Here is a 15795-nt window from a genome sequence, read left to right on the forward strand (position 1 = left end):
AAAAGTTAGTCGCGAAAACAAGAAAACTGGTAAGTCACGTTTGATGTTTCCTTCAACAGTCTGGCCTTCTTCTCACAACGCGTCTTATCATTGGGTCAGTTTCCGATAAAAATGATTCAATGTCGTGATTCAATGGAAGACGAGGAACATCTGCATGCGTACGCTGAACTATTTCGTAAGTTACAGAAGTAATTAGGTACCCTGGCTAAATCGTGATGGCCATATCAATCATCTTCCGGATTAGCGATATAATTAACATGCGTCTTATCTCGCTTACGAATGTGCCACGTGTCAAACATGTCGAGTTTGACATTCAAGTCTTCAGATATTTCTCAACTCAAGAATGTGCGAGAGTATTATCGATAAAGCATCGCCTGTCAAACCGAGGGACTCGACGAACAATATTGTAAGTAATAATCGATGGACAATTATTCGCAGCATGTGGGGCGGCTTTTCCGTGAAATTACGGCGATCGCACGTACATATTACATTTGCTAAATTGCTGCGTTTTACTTCATAACATAAGGGAGATTGACGTAAATATATGAAATTGCCGGGAGCGGGGAAGGAAAGGGGGTTACAGAGTTTTATGGGATTCTTTTTACGACTTACGGCAGTCCTGCGTTCTACTTTGCGTTTACGTCATGCGCGACCCTCGAGCGTTTACGCGCGTCGCTGTTGCGAGCAAGGGGGATCGAGGGGGCTCGATGTTATACGTTTCTCGGTCGGTATCGAGTGTGCTCCCTCCGAAATTCCCGGTCTTCCTTGCTTTCCAAATTCTGTAAAAGTGTCCCACGTGCGCGCATAAAATGTCCCTCCCTGCCTCCTTCTCCTCGTTGCGTCACTGCGTCCGGCGTTTTCGAGAGTTGTAACTTCGGCGCGACCCCCGCGACGCACAGCGCGACGAAATTGCGTTAATAAAATATTATTATAGTCTATCAAATCCGCCGATGCGAATTCCGATATTAATAAAAGTATTACGGCGCAATTAATTTTAAGGGCAGTAATCTAGGAGCCGAAACGAGCTTTGAACGAGTAAACCGCAAACTTGACAAACTCGAGGAAATGAAATTTCAAACTTTATTGCGTGTAAAGATAAGGAAAGATGCGATATAACGATGGTATAAAAGAACTTTTTTTCGTAAATCACTATAAATGAACGGTGAATGCGATACGCGATGCCCCCAATGCTTCTCGATGAATTCACAGAGATAATATAATCCTCGAGAAAGGTCAGAGTGCGCCGAAAGGCGTTGACGGCGACGTCGTTCCCGTCGTCTTCGACCTCGGCGTACCCGCGAACTACAAGAGTGGACGGGAGAACGAGGAGGACGAGGAGCGCAGCGCGGAATGAAGCGTTTGAGCGGCCCGCTTTCCAGGAACGCGGGCGTAAATCATGATTTTATTACAGATAATTTTACGAGGAGTAGAGCTCGCCGACACCGCCGTTGCCGCCGCCGTCGCCGCTGCCGCCGTCGACGACGACGACGACGACGACGACGACGACGCCGAGTTAGCTACTTTAAACTGGTAATCGCGCCACTTGCTCAAGAACGTGCCAAACTCGTCGCGCCGCGAAAGATCGTTAGCGAAACAGCGGACCGAGGTGATCTCGGCAAATATTCCAAGCGGAAAAAGAAGAGGAAAACGATTTCTTGTTTCTTATATATTGAAAAAAAATCGGGAACGAAAGGTGCAGTAATTTGGTCATATTTCTACTTCTTTAGAATATTTGAGGTGTGTGCTTTGAAGAAATAAGTTAGGCGCATTTCTTGAAAGGCTATTTCCGAATACTCGGAATGTATAACATTGACAAAAAATTGAGAGCTGGTCTAGCTAGGAATTTATAAGTGTCTTTTTTAAAATAAACAAGTAAAATCGTGTAAAGAAATAACAAGGGTTTACGCAGGTATTTATGGATTGTAATTTTTGAAGAATTCCATTTTGCGTTTTGAAGGATTAGGTATAATCTTGCTAATCTTGAAGAAGTGTCTTGTGCATCATGAACTGTCATAAGAAATTTGACGTTTTCTTCTTCAATAATCCTATAATCCTTTCAAAAGCAAATATTTAGTATAGGATATGAGGATTAACATTCCCTTGATTGATGTTCACTCCAACATATCTTTTTCTGCACAGCTTGATTCGTCAAAACACTTCTCCAATTACTCCGGACTCAATTGTCAAGTTGTATAAATCATGGCTTCAAAAGAGCCCTCGGGGTCTAAATTAATAAAAACAAAATAACGAAATTAGGAAAGACCCGAGGAGGAGCCCCGGGCTCATTTTTCCGCCGGATTTTATCGACTTCGCGAACGAGTTCGTATATCCGGCAAGCGGGAGTCAATTAAGTTTGATTACCCGAAAGTTCGGTGAGAGCCGAATCAGCATAAATTCGTGGCACCCCCGACTCCCGACGTCGCGATCGCACATCTTCGTCCATGTGGAGTTTCGACTTGCCACTTCTCGTTTCCGTCCTCTTTCTCTTCCCTCTTTCTCTGCCGGCGCCTCCTTCATCCTTACGGCGGAAGTGCCACCGGCTTTACGATCGCCGATACGAGAGACGTTTTACCGGAATTAAGATTCCGGGGTGGAAAGGAGAAAAGGGGGGAAAAGACGCTCGCGCCCCGAGCTTGTCTGACACTTTAAGCGTCTCGTAAGTCCGCGGGAGAACGCGTAAATTATTCGGGCGCGACGCACGTCGCTTCTTATAAACGTTTCCATTTACATATAGGCCGATTTTACAGCGGGCATGTAAACGTTTTGCATTATTCCGTCATAAAACTTGCGGATACATATATTCAGTCGCATTTCGCGAGAAAAATTTGAAAGCGCGGGGTAGTTGTTGCGTTCTTTATACATATAATATGTGAACATTTCAATAAGCGGCATACAAATGTCAAGTATTAATGACGGACGGGTTTCAGAGTCCCTTCGTCAATGAATCTTTACGGATTAAGATAAGAAGTTATTTTAACGACAGACAAACTATTCATCGTCTGGAGATCAAATCCAATCTTTCGGATATAATTCGGATGTAAAAAAAAATTAAAAATTCTTTCGGCAATGGCGCCAATGTTAAATACCACGAATTGTTGCCATCTTTTTTTATCTCATCGCGTGTGAAACGACCGTGATTTCTGATCTAGGTTCCTCCATCAAGGACCTCGGCGACCGCAGGAATGTCGGTCAGTGTGCATGCCCCCTGGCGGACCGCTGGTGGTCCCCGACTATCGCTCTCGGGGCCCGTACTTCGCGACCTTGAAAACGACACCGCTCGTTGCGGTAACTTCCTCTTTACCGCCTACGATATCGTGTGAATGTAAATTTCACGGTGGATGCCATTCCGGTGCGTAATACAGCTTCGAATTTAACACGTGTTTCGAGAACCTGTTTGCAGCCCGGCGTTATTATTTTGTTTACCGTGGAAATAATAATCATTAATTCACCAATCTTTGTTGAAAACAACATTAATTATTCATCAAGTGTTTGTGTTTGTAAAATTAACAATAAACATTTCCGAGTGGATTAATCGAAATTAACGGAGAATTAACTGAGTGGTTGTGTTCAATAATAAAGTTATTAGTTATTATAAAATCATTACGGTTAAATTAACTTATCAATATTATAGTTATAGGTTGTTTAGCACGCTTGCTTTATCGATCTTTTCCTCTTCTCATATTTCAATTAAAGATCCGCGAAGAAATGAAGAAAAATCAGAGTGTCATACATCACGCGAGACGGTAAGATCAGCACTGAGGCGAAGAGACGGTCTTTGAGAGAGCGAGGTCTCTTAAAGAGGATGTATGGGATTAAGATAATAGTCTCGAGAGGGAAGGAACTCGGAAGGTGGTGGAGGCGGAGAAGCAAAAACGAGCGATATGATGTGGGTCAAAGTCTTCGGGACTGGGTCGCCATCGTTGGGTTCCTTCGTGGGTCGGGAGTCCCTTGCAAGCTTCTTCGGGATCGACCACGGCTCGCCGCCGCCCGCCCAGGAGAGGTTTCAATTCCCACGACGACTTCGGACTTCCGATACTCCTCCCGAATGCCGCGGCCGGAAGTTTCGAGGATGTACTCGTCGTAATTCGACTAATGGGATAGCAAGTTCTCTCTTATCGCCGTACGAGAAAGCGAATCTTCACTCTCTCAGCGATTAGAAACAAGCGGATACGTCAGGACAAGATTCCTGTGTCAGGATAAGATTCCTGTATTTATGCTTAAAGTTTTTGTTGTTCAAAAAATTCCATTGATTAAAAAGATGATTCATAATGTTCTGTATATAGTAATTTGTCAAAAATGTTATAAAGCACGAATGTACCGAGCTACAATTAATCTTATGCAACAAGTAGAAATAAAATTCTAATATATATATATTATTATCGATAAACATATTAAAAGTTAGTATCATTTATCTTGCAAAGTCTAGAGTCGCGAAAATGATTTCGTTGTATTCTCTCCAGGAAGAGGGAAGAAGGAAATGAAATCTCGTAGTTCTGAGACAGATTCATTACAGGGTGATATCGCGGAGCAGAGGGTGGGTAGAAACGACAGGGGAAGTTTTGGGTGATGACCGATGGTCCGTGGGGTAGGTTGTCGCCTTTTCTTCATTTTTCTCCCTCGCCGCGTGCCATCCCTAACAGGCGTCTCTGTTACGTCTTTAATAAGATAAAGCCGCAAGCCAACTATAGCCCGTCTCAACCTTAGGGGAAGCAGTCTTTTAATCCACGTTCGAAATCGCAAAGGATAGAAAATGTCACGCGACCGACAGGAGTGCGTTGTCGGTCAGTTATCCTTTACCCCGACAAGTACGCGCGATTTTTCGACAGAGAATTTCTGGGGGCAATTTCCAAATTATTTAACGTTAATTAACAATAACGAACGCCGCGATTATCTCGATTACTTTATCACTTCGACGAAACCTGCGCGCGATACACAGTTGAGCAAGCAGGGTAAACTTGGTCTATTCGCGCGAGAGCGGAATCCTCAGCTTGCAATTATCAGCGCGGAAAATGGAAATGGCGGCCCGGTCCTGTGTTCCGGCGCCCACGAAATTTCACTTTCCACCCTTTCCATTCTCGGCCAGCGCCGGCCACCACACCGCATTCTATCCTATCTGCCAGCGCTATAAATTAATACTAATCTCGGAGCGAGCTCATGCAGGCTTCCTAGGCCGCGAAGGGCGGGTTGGATTTATTGGGATTCGAGTAACTCGCTGCGACGTTATCGTCGCTCGCTCCACTGGTGCACCGACCATAAACGCCGTCGCTAATCGTGCTTCCGAGTTGTAGAGTCACGTTCAAGGTCGTGCTAAAAGCATTCTATAGCCCGGCAAATCTTATATCGATGTAGAAGCTGATGTTGCAATTTTCAAGCAGATAATTTGAATAATTCTTCAGAGGAATTAAGAAATGTTAAGAAGAGTATTTGTTCATATACCTATATAGTAAAATCGTATAAAATCTTGTTATTAACTGCACAGAAATTCTAGAATTATAAAAGATAATGAAGAAAACAGGGATTAATTTGTAAAGGTACTTAAAATTTACTCTTCAGTATTAAAAATTCTGTAGCTCGCGACTTACAAAGTTACCAACATTTTAAAAATTATTTATGCTTTTGGCAATCCATTTTCATAAGACCTCCAAGCTCGTCCTGCGAGGATTAAGACGGGAGGATGAGCACCACTGCAGCGTGTCTAATGTAAGAGGAGGCGGCCGGAGGTGGAGGAGGTGAGAGTGAACGTGCGTAGCCGAAGGGGCCAGCTCGGGCAAGCCGGACTTCGAGGTCCTCCACCCTCCTTCGTGCCGCCCCCTCGGCCCTCCTCGTGTCTACCTCACCACCATTCCTCACACCCAACCCCTCTGTCTTCCCGCACTTTCTCTTCCTCCCTCGGTCTCGGCGACCTCCAGGAACAGGCAGGGGTGGCTTCGCGACGAGGCTAGAGGAGACGAAGGAGGTAGTCGGGGTTCGCCGAGGAGGAGGGCGGAAGAAGGGGGGGGCCGCGGGGGTTAGGTCTGAGCCTAGATCAATACTCGCATCTCCTGCCGGCTGGACCAGGCCGGACATCGCGTTCCGAAGCTCACCTTCTCGCCGATATCAAGCCACCCTACCCTACCGAGCCATTCTACACCCTGCACCCCCGCGGCTGGTCCATCCTTCTTCCTTCCTTTCGTCCCGCCACGGCCTCTTGGCTAGTCCTCTCGGCAAACCCTCGCGATTTGCATCCGTCGAGAGGAGCTGAGGCTTTCGCAGGAAAGAAAATTTTTTGTTCCGCTCTGAAGGCGTTCTTACGTTTTTCGATTGATCCAATGTTGTTTTAGCAAAGTGCGAAATAGTATTGATAAATAATGAATAAAAAACAAAAACATTTGTAAAAAAAAGATCTGTATTTATTAATTCTATATATGGGGGATATTTTTATATAAAATTCCGAGATTTTAACTATATGCATGTATATTCTAATCTAAAAATATAAAGAAAATTATTATATTAACGTCAATCGTAAAATGCTTTTTTAGATTAATGTACTGTGCCAATCACTATTTTAACTTTAAATGTCATCCGTCTTCTTTTTAAAGATAGGGATTGACAATCTTTTCCTAATTTTTCACGTAATGTAGTTTACAAAATCTTAACATTATTGAATCTTAACATTATTAATTAAGTATTACAGATGTGCTGTTATAGTAAAATTTATCACGAAATTTCCTTTATTTGCGTTAAACGTTTTAAGACACTTTTTAAGACATATACGACAATTTCCATATCGTTTGAAAATTGCGGAATGTAGGATTAAATTAAGTACCCTCCCTGTATCTTTGGAAGTAGGAACTAAAGCCGGTCACTTTGCAGTTTCCTGGACCACGGAGAACCACTGCACGTCGGTCAATTTCCCCTTAGTTTCGCCTCGCACAGGAAGGATGGCCGCTCGCTCGCCTCCTCGAATACGCTGCCCTACGTGTTCGCAAACGAATACAAAAGAGGGAGAGCGGACGATAGGACCGAGCAAGAAGCGCAAAAGAGAGAAACAGAGAGAGGGAAAGAAAGAGAGAAAAGGACTCGCGTTCGCGCACCCCCTGCGTGTTTACGTACACACATACACACGCCTGCGACACGTACACGCGTGTGTGTACTCCGAGAACGTGCCTCGAGAAAATTCGACCGGTCGGTCGGTCGGTCCATTTGCATGCTCGTCTTTTCCCGATCCCTCTCGGATATTCCCTCCTTTTGGATTCCGCCTACGATGTGGTCGTCCAATAACCAAAAAATTTCTCACCACCCCCTACCCTTAGCTTCGTTTCGCGGCGGAGAGCTTATTCGAGGTACCGATATTCACTCCGCGTAGTTCTGTGCTCGAATATTATTCACACCCGATAAAAGCATCGGATTCTCTCGTTGGACTTTCTCCGCCAAAGCTCAATCCCTTCCACTTCAATTAAGCTTAATTGTAGATCGTTAATTCTTTGGAACGCATCACAGTCATATATTCTGAAAACGTCTTTATGAAGTCGTTCCTTTCAAAGAGCTACATCGCGCTTTTTGAACCTGAAAAGATTTAATTCTGAAAATAGCTTCTTGAATAACTTCTCGCATGAAGTTGGCGAACTAAAATATCAAAAAAGGTGATATATAAATGAAAATCTTTCTAGATTTTTTATTCTAAATTTTTATTCAGAAGAGATTAACCTTGAATTTACTCTGAAGTTTGATTAGATTTAAATAAGATATTTTGAATAATTATTATTAACCTTAGTAATATGTTATTTTGCATATTTATCATTTATGGAAGATGTTTCAATAGGAGTAAATGCAATGCAAATTGCAATTGCTTTTGTAGACATTTTATTGTAGACATGCTAAGATGAGCAAGAAATATATATATACGAGTATATACTTATAAAAAATAAGAACATCTAAATAAGAATCCGGTCGCTGATACACTTGTTTGTTCCGTACATAGTAAAAAGTGTGAAAATCGACTGTCAGTAGAGAAAAACTAAAGGTTGATTGCTATTCCCTGAATCTTTGCGTGGCTGGCGTGAGCAGCATAATTGCGTGCAACGCGCCGTTACTGCAGCACTTGTGCAATTTATGCGACGTGCAATTGCACGTTCCGAGTCACATTTGAAAATTAAAAGAGTCTCTGTAATTTATCCTGACAAGCCAATAGCAGAGAAGTCGCGCATTCCTCATTGAATCTGGTTGTAGAACTTGAGTAAATACAAATAACCGGTTTGAAAAATATTAATCAAATTATTTTGTAAAATAGAAATAGTAACTATTCCATTTTTTTTAGCAACAAATAAACTATATCATTAAGTAATACATATATGTAATATGTGATGTTCTCCAATATTACAACGTAAATTTCGCAAATAATTGCATGACGCGGTATAGTTTCTATTATTATTATCATTGTTATGATTTTTAGAAACATTAAATTTATTTATTTGAGTAATAAAATTGGTTTTGCGGGGGAGTAACTTTCTCGGCAATATCGGGGGATTGACCACCACTGTTCACTTTCTCCGGGCGAGAGAACCCTTTGGCGTCTCATCCCCTTTGGCTCGGCTCGGCAGCCCGACTCACTCTCGCTCTCGATTCGCTCTCACTCACCTCCCCCTGCCTTGCCACCCTACGACTCCGCTAAGGCCACCCCGCGTTGCACCCTTCTACATCAACCCTCGCTTCGTCCCGGCGTCTTCTCCCCTCCCTTGCCGGCAAGTGAGAGTGGACCTTGGTCCAGCGCTGAATCGACCCTCTTTGCAACCTCCGCCTGGCTCCGCGCTCACCCTCGCGATTCCACGCGGCCGTTCGTTCCTTCCTTTCCACCCTCGTCGCTCCTCCATCCCCGTTGCCACCGCCGACGACGACGACGACTTCTCCGCACGTCGCCGCACCCTAATCCCCATCTCGAAGATACGTCTACCCTCGAAACCCCGTATCGATTGGCAGAAACAACGCTAGAGAGCGCCACCTAAAACCACCCCGTGGCTCTCGTTCTCTTTCTCGGCCACCGACCACCCCTGAGATTTCAAGGAAGGCGCGGAAGATCGGCAGTTTCGATTCCTCCAGCTCAGAATACATCACAGTACTTCTCTTTTACTGAGCGGTTTCTCTACAAGAAATTATTTCTTCTATTAAATCTTCAGAATTGCAATTGTATTATAAAGAAGCAATGATTAAAATTAAAAAAGGAATCCAGTCGGGAGACCAGAAATAATTGGAAATCAGGAGGTAACAATCATAATATATCGGAAGGAAAAAAATATAACTTTGCAAAATTTCTACAATATACTAATATTACATCGACTTATTATATTATAATAATAATATTACTTGTCATATTCTAATATTATTTGACATATGAACAATTAAAAATATTATTTAAAAAATGATAGATACATATAATGTTTCAAATGCAATTTTTCTCGACGTATAACTATTACGTGAAAATTGGATAAAAATTAATTGCGAAGAATTTTACTAATCGTTTTCGACTCATTTGAACTTGTTCTATCCACTTATATGATGAGCAGGCAGCAATTATTCTTATGCATAATTATTATACTTTCCGACCCGTGAATCGTAATCCAATTCCATCTAATTCAAATTCCGTATAGCCTCATTCACCAACTTTTGCTGTATTCGTGACGTGCATTGTGACCGGGAAACGCGCACACTTGTATCGCGCGAACGTATACTTCTCAGATATACAAATTCATGAGCAGGCAGCCGCGAGTGTTCTCGTTGCAGGCTGCTTCTAGCAAGCAATTAAACGGCGTTGCGGGCCACTTTCACGCGAATTTTCGCGTGTGGCCAACCAACATCTGCGAGTTGCGCGTATGGCTATGCGGTGGTAGTTCGGGTAAATGTTGGGATAATTGGGGCGAATCATGCGAGGTTTGCCGAGCGCCCTTTCATCGGCGCCCAGACTTCTCACTTGCGGTCTCAAAATACGCGCGTGAATGTTAGGAATGCACCGGCGTCGATTTTAACGACGGAATCGAGAGAATGTCGCAAACGTAAACGTCGTAACTTTGTCCTGGATTCTTCGTCATTTAGTATTAGCAATATTGTGTGCTACAATGGCAAAAAGTTTCTCAATTATAAGAAAGACTGAAAAGAAATCTCTCTTCTGCACTTTATTGACGTCAAATTTATTTAAAGATCTCGTGTTAAAACGAATATGCGACGTTTATTTATGTGACAAGGATTACACGCTATCTTTTCTTTCGGTTTTATCTTTATTCGGTTCGAAATTTCTCGTGTAAATATTCAGGATAAGGATTATTCCGTGAATTTTGTTGAAATCTGACTACCTTGTATGATTTTTGGCACAAGTAGCAAATGCGATGGAGAAGAACGTTGCGCATAAATCGGAGGATGAGTGTGATCTAATAGTAAGTTTGTGTACTTGAACAAAATTCGTCGTAATCTACATAATCTCAAATAATTAAATCGTCTACAATTATTTTTAGAAACTCATCAAGAATCTATTAAGAACTATCCGATGGTTAACGATCGCACTCTAAATGTTATGAAGTACCGATATTAGAGATATTACTAAATTCATTAGCTGGTTTTACTGCTCGACGATGATCGTCGATCCAGCAGGTAGATGGTCCGTTTCGAGCACAAAGTAACATTTGGCGTGGACAGCGGTTAAATACACTCGCTCGTTAATATTACAAGATCGATTAATAACCGAATTTCGGTGGAAATTCTACAAAGTCGGCCCGCCACTTCCGGTTGGACGAATCGCACCGTCGTGATACTCGCGCCCGCGTCGCGAATTCCGCCGACTCGTTCGGCGGTGGGTCGTCGGCGATCGTTAAAAAAAAGAAGGCAATTAGCGTCGGACGCGTTTGATCGCGTCGTAAAATCCATTGGCAGCGTCCCGCCTTCGTCCCGCCGGGCGCCCCGTTGTTTCTTCTACTTCTTCTTCTTCTTCTTCCGGCGCGGCGCGGCCGTTAACGGAACGGCAATTTAACAGCCGATAAAGTCCGGCGACGGCGGTGGGGATAGATAAGGCTTCCTGATGGCGTCCCGAGGTTGCCGGGATAGGAAGAACGTTATGACGAATTAGGCCACCCTCGCTCCTGACACCGCCAGAAAAAGGGAGGAGAACCTACCCTACCCCAACGAGAGATATGTTTGGGGCGTCGTTAGCTAGGTCGATGGGAGATTTATTTGATGCCGTCTGGCCGATGGTGATGCGTTACTACTGCGTGGTTAACGAGGTAAACTCTTCAACCTCACGAATCCCGGACTAACCCCTATAATTGTGACTTCAGGTACGCTTTCACGGCTGGGTTTACGAGACCGGTGTTCCAGATACCACGATGAATTTTAATTCCAAGCATTTCCTTTCCATACAAATTATGTTAATTCGTAGTGATGACTAATGAGTAATAATAATTATAATAATAACGTGAAAGTTACAAACGGATAGCATACAAAAAGAAGACTGTATAATTTATATCGGAATTATCAAGTTATTACAAAGAAAACAGTTCCATATAAATATTGTTTTAAAAGAAAATTTAAGCAAAACGGTTTTAAGAAAGTTTCTTCGTTTAAATTTAAGTATTTCGTTTATACAATCAGCTTCGACTTCGACAAATATGTCTGAATAGCATCGGTCGTTACTACGTTTAATAAAATGCATCGACTTACTGTTCTAAGTAAGCTTTCTTTTAATCTATTATAATAATTAAAATGGTATAAGAGAAAGATCGAATAAAATTATATGATTTTTCACTTTGTATTTACAATCTCCATCCGAGGACCTTAAAATGTGCGCGCCGTAAATCGTTTAAAAGACATTCTGCATTTTGATGCAACCGCGAGCTCTCTCGAATCGTCTGATGTCTGCGCTAACTCTATTTGAGATTTTAAAATTCAATGAGCCAATCCGATCGCTGACTATAGACGGTTCTCTCTGTGCGAGATCTCGCGAGGGAGAGAGACGTTGGGAGAGAGGAAGTAAAGGGAAGGAAACACAGGGAGGGATATGCTCTTTGTGATAACGGCCCTCTTCGCCCTCTCGAAGTCTTGGCAGATCAAAAGCATTACATTCGATGGCCAACTTTTCGTTTGAACGTCCTCGATGCGCGGAGTCGTTCTGCGATTCATTTTATATGCGAAATTTTCTAATTAATGAGATCGATTATTGTTATAAATTATGACAAATTCGTATGAACTCATACGTTCAGCTTTGACTACTTTTCCATTCGACTATCTACTTGTTATTTAACTGCAGTGAATAATTTCTTTATTCAAATCATTGCATTATTTTTATTAACCTTCTTGTTTGTCATAAATATCTTATTTCTAATTAATAATTATATTACTTTGATAATTATGATCATACATATATTATTAGTAAAATTAAATATCCCTGTCTATCATCTTTGACTTGCTTATTATTTCTTAATATTTTCTTCGAGATATTTTATTTACTTATATATTCCAAAAAAAATATATAAAGAACTGCAAGAAATAATGTCGTCACAGAAGATAACTTTACAAAACGGCGTTACATGGTACTCCGATTATTTCGTGGAGCTCTCTCTCGGACAATCCCGGAGAATCTGGTATCTATGTAGGAAATTATCCCCCGTAATCGTTACAGTCCCGTCAGCCCCCTCGGTTGGTAGTAAATTCTTGAGAACCGACCAAGGTGTCGGCCGATAACGGCCGGCCGTTTACCGGGCGTATAAATGAAAAAGCGAGAGTCCCGCGCACCGCGACTGGAAGCTCGTAATTCTGAAGCACCCCTCGGACTTCTAATAAATGCCATAAGCTGTTCGCTGAGAGCGAACATAATTCACTCCTTCCCCGCGTTACGTAAATGCACACGCGCGCGATAATCCAATAAACGCCTGAGCGCACGTGTGTCCCGTTCCTTAATAAATTTGCCCAATAAATCGCGTCAATGTAATGCGACAGTTACATAATCGCATTTCAGTCACGGTGAAGGGAGAAACCTCGGGCCTCGGTGTCGGTAGCTTGTCAAACATTCAGAAATATTTGCGATTTAAATCTTGTTCTTTTTATACGTTTGCGACAATTTTCTTTTGCGATGAATTACTGCAGATAATAAAAGAAGATAAAAAGATGAGAGAGATTTTATTGAAGAATTAGATACAATCCTGTTTATTTAGACAAACAAGACTCAATGTACGTAATTCTTTCGTGTCGCTTTCTTCTTTGAAGTTGATTGATTTTATTTCACGTATGTGAAATACGTGTCGATGTGCCTGCGTATCTAGAAGAGAATTGCGACATTATTGGAGCAGGAAGATCGAAAAAAAAAGGCAGGGTGTTTGCTCCAGCAACACTTTCTGTTATTCTAAAGTCGAAGTTACGAACAAAATGTGTCAAGGGGTTGTGTTAATATATGAGACAAGCGGTCACTTTTCAATGTGCGAGAAAATAATTGCACGTCCCTGGGATCGAGTAATTCGTATAAAATCCGTATATTTTAATAATTCTTATCGAAAGTTTTGAGAAACGACGCTACCTGCGAAGAAGATAATTCAAGTGAATTTTAGAAATGAGCATCAAATTATTGAAGTCTCGTATCTTAACTTGTGAGTGCTAAAAGCGGATTTACGTTGATCCGTAACAAATATAAAAACAGAATCCAAATTCTCCGATGGCAAAAAATATAAAGAATAAAAACTTATGTTAACGGGTCATGAAGCTTAATTATTAGGCTTCATGGGCCGTTAACATAAGTTTTTATTCTTTGAGTTTGATTCTTTGTGAACTTCTTTATGTTAGTTAATTATTTTTTTTAATATAAAAATAGTATCGATTAATTAAACGACTGTATTGTGTTATAACACATTATTAAGAAGGGATTTATTATAAAAGACTTTGAATTTTATGTTTCTCCGTTTCTCACAACGCCTGATATCACTATATCACTCTCGAGGGCGTTACCAATAAATATCATAATACACTTATCGGTCAGATACATAGATCGGGTAATTATTCGGACAGGATGAGCCATAAAAGCGCGAACGGTAAAATATTCACTTCACTCTTATGACAACGGCTTTTAACGACGCGCGTTTCGAATTTGGGCCGAAAGTGGCACTTCTTTATTCCAATGGCGCGGCTACTCAATATGCACACAAAAAATGAAAATTATCAGTTATTAAAAATAGTTTATGTCAGGGAGATCAGTCCGTTCGTTCGTTAGTTAGAACGCGTTCTGGGAATTGGTCTTTAATGGGCGCATAGAGTTTCATGTGAAATGTCTCGAGATCGCGTGGACGACTTTACGACCTCTCGTTTCGAGACTTCGTTTCGATACCACCGCAGAAGAGGAAATGTCTTCGGCTTCGACTGAATAATTAAAATTGATGCGGCGTTTAGCGAATGTAAATCGTACCTCTGTCGTCGTGACGTAATGTACTTCTTTCCGAATAAGATAAAAGGAAGAAACTCTATCAGCCAAACGTGCGCTGCTCTTTTCCGTGCAAAAAGTAATGCCGACAAATCGTCGATCAGAATAAAAGCGTAAGAACATCGCCATCCTGCTTTGATGAGAACGAGAAAATTCTGAATGTTTACAGTTTACAGTAAAATTAAATATTCTTAATTTTACGATAGCTCTCTGCAATTTTTCCACGTTATCTCAGCGGAAACGAGACCTCCCCTTTTCTTCCGGTGTTTATCACCATTGTCGCGTTCCGGTATCGATTTCGTCGTATTGTCTGAAAAGTTAGGAGAAACGGAGAGCCAGAGGAACGCAGAAAGTCACCCAACGGCCGACACCCACGTCACTTTTAACGACGGCACGACACGGACTAATAACGAGTGACAAAAGAAAATCGCCGCGCTGAAGTCTCGTCGCGTGCGCCGAGCCATAACTTCGCGTCACGGCTGAAAACGTTTCGCTCGTCGTTACGATCGGCGAGCACGCGACTCGCACGAAGCGCGAGCGACGGACTCGCGAGTTCGTCGGAAACGACAGCCGGCCGGCTATCCGATGTCGTTTCCGTGATTTACGACAAGATAGCAAGGGCGTTTCAACGATTACGGTCATTTAATGGCCTGTAACTGTATTATACGAATCGCTCATTTTCGAAAAGAACTTAGTAGACTCTAGGAAGATTAGGGATCCTTGGAAGTTCTCCAGATTTTTAAAATTAGTGAAATAACAAGAATATCTCCTAGAGAGAATTACGAGTTGTTATTATGTCATTACAATCATTTTACTATTATCGTTGTATTGCTATTCTAATATTATATTCCATAACGTCTCACAATTGGATTCTTACAAGCTAAAAAATTTCCGATGGAATCTCTAGTCAAAACTCTAGTTAAAACTCAAACAATACTACTGTTGTTTCAAGTTAAGTAAAAGCCACGTCGCGTCGGTTCGTTAGGTATTATCGATTGTTGTCGGGGGCGAAGTTTCCGCCGAGCATCGGGACAAGAAGGATCCGCGTGCGGACGTGTTAGCAAACTGTGCTTCAGAAGAAAGCGATTTGGGTTATGGAGCTCTTCGTGCCAGGCTCTGGTTCTTGAGGGCTCGGATTGTCAGTAGAACGAGCAGTCGCGAACGAGCGCGTGAGTGATGGGTGAGCGAAAAGCTGTTCCGAATGAGCTGGCGGCCGAGGGAAGGGAGGAGGTGGGTGAAAGGGAGGTAAGGTTCGCCAGTTCGCAAGCAATTATCGCGCGAATCGCGCCACTTGGCAGCACGTAGATTGCCTGGCGTTAGCTATATCGATCTCATTTAGCTCATTTCGCGGTTCAACTTTGCGGCGCGATCGA

The sequence above is a fragment of the Temnothorax nylanderi genome, unplaced genomic scaffold (genome assembly GCF_030848795.1).
Source record: "Temnothorax nylanderi isolate EJ_2023f unplaced genomic scaffold, tnyl_v1.0 TNYL_tig0008_pilon, whole genome shotgun sequence".
NCBI classification, from domain to species: Eukaryota; Metazoa; Arthropoda; class Insecta; order Hymenoptera; family Formicidae; genus Temnothorax; species Temnothorax nylanderi.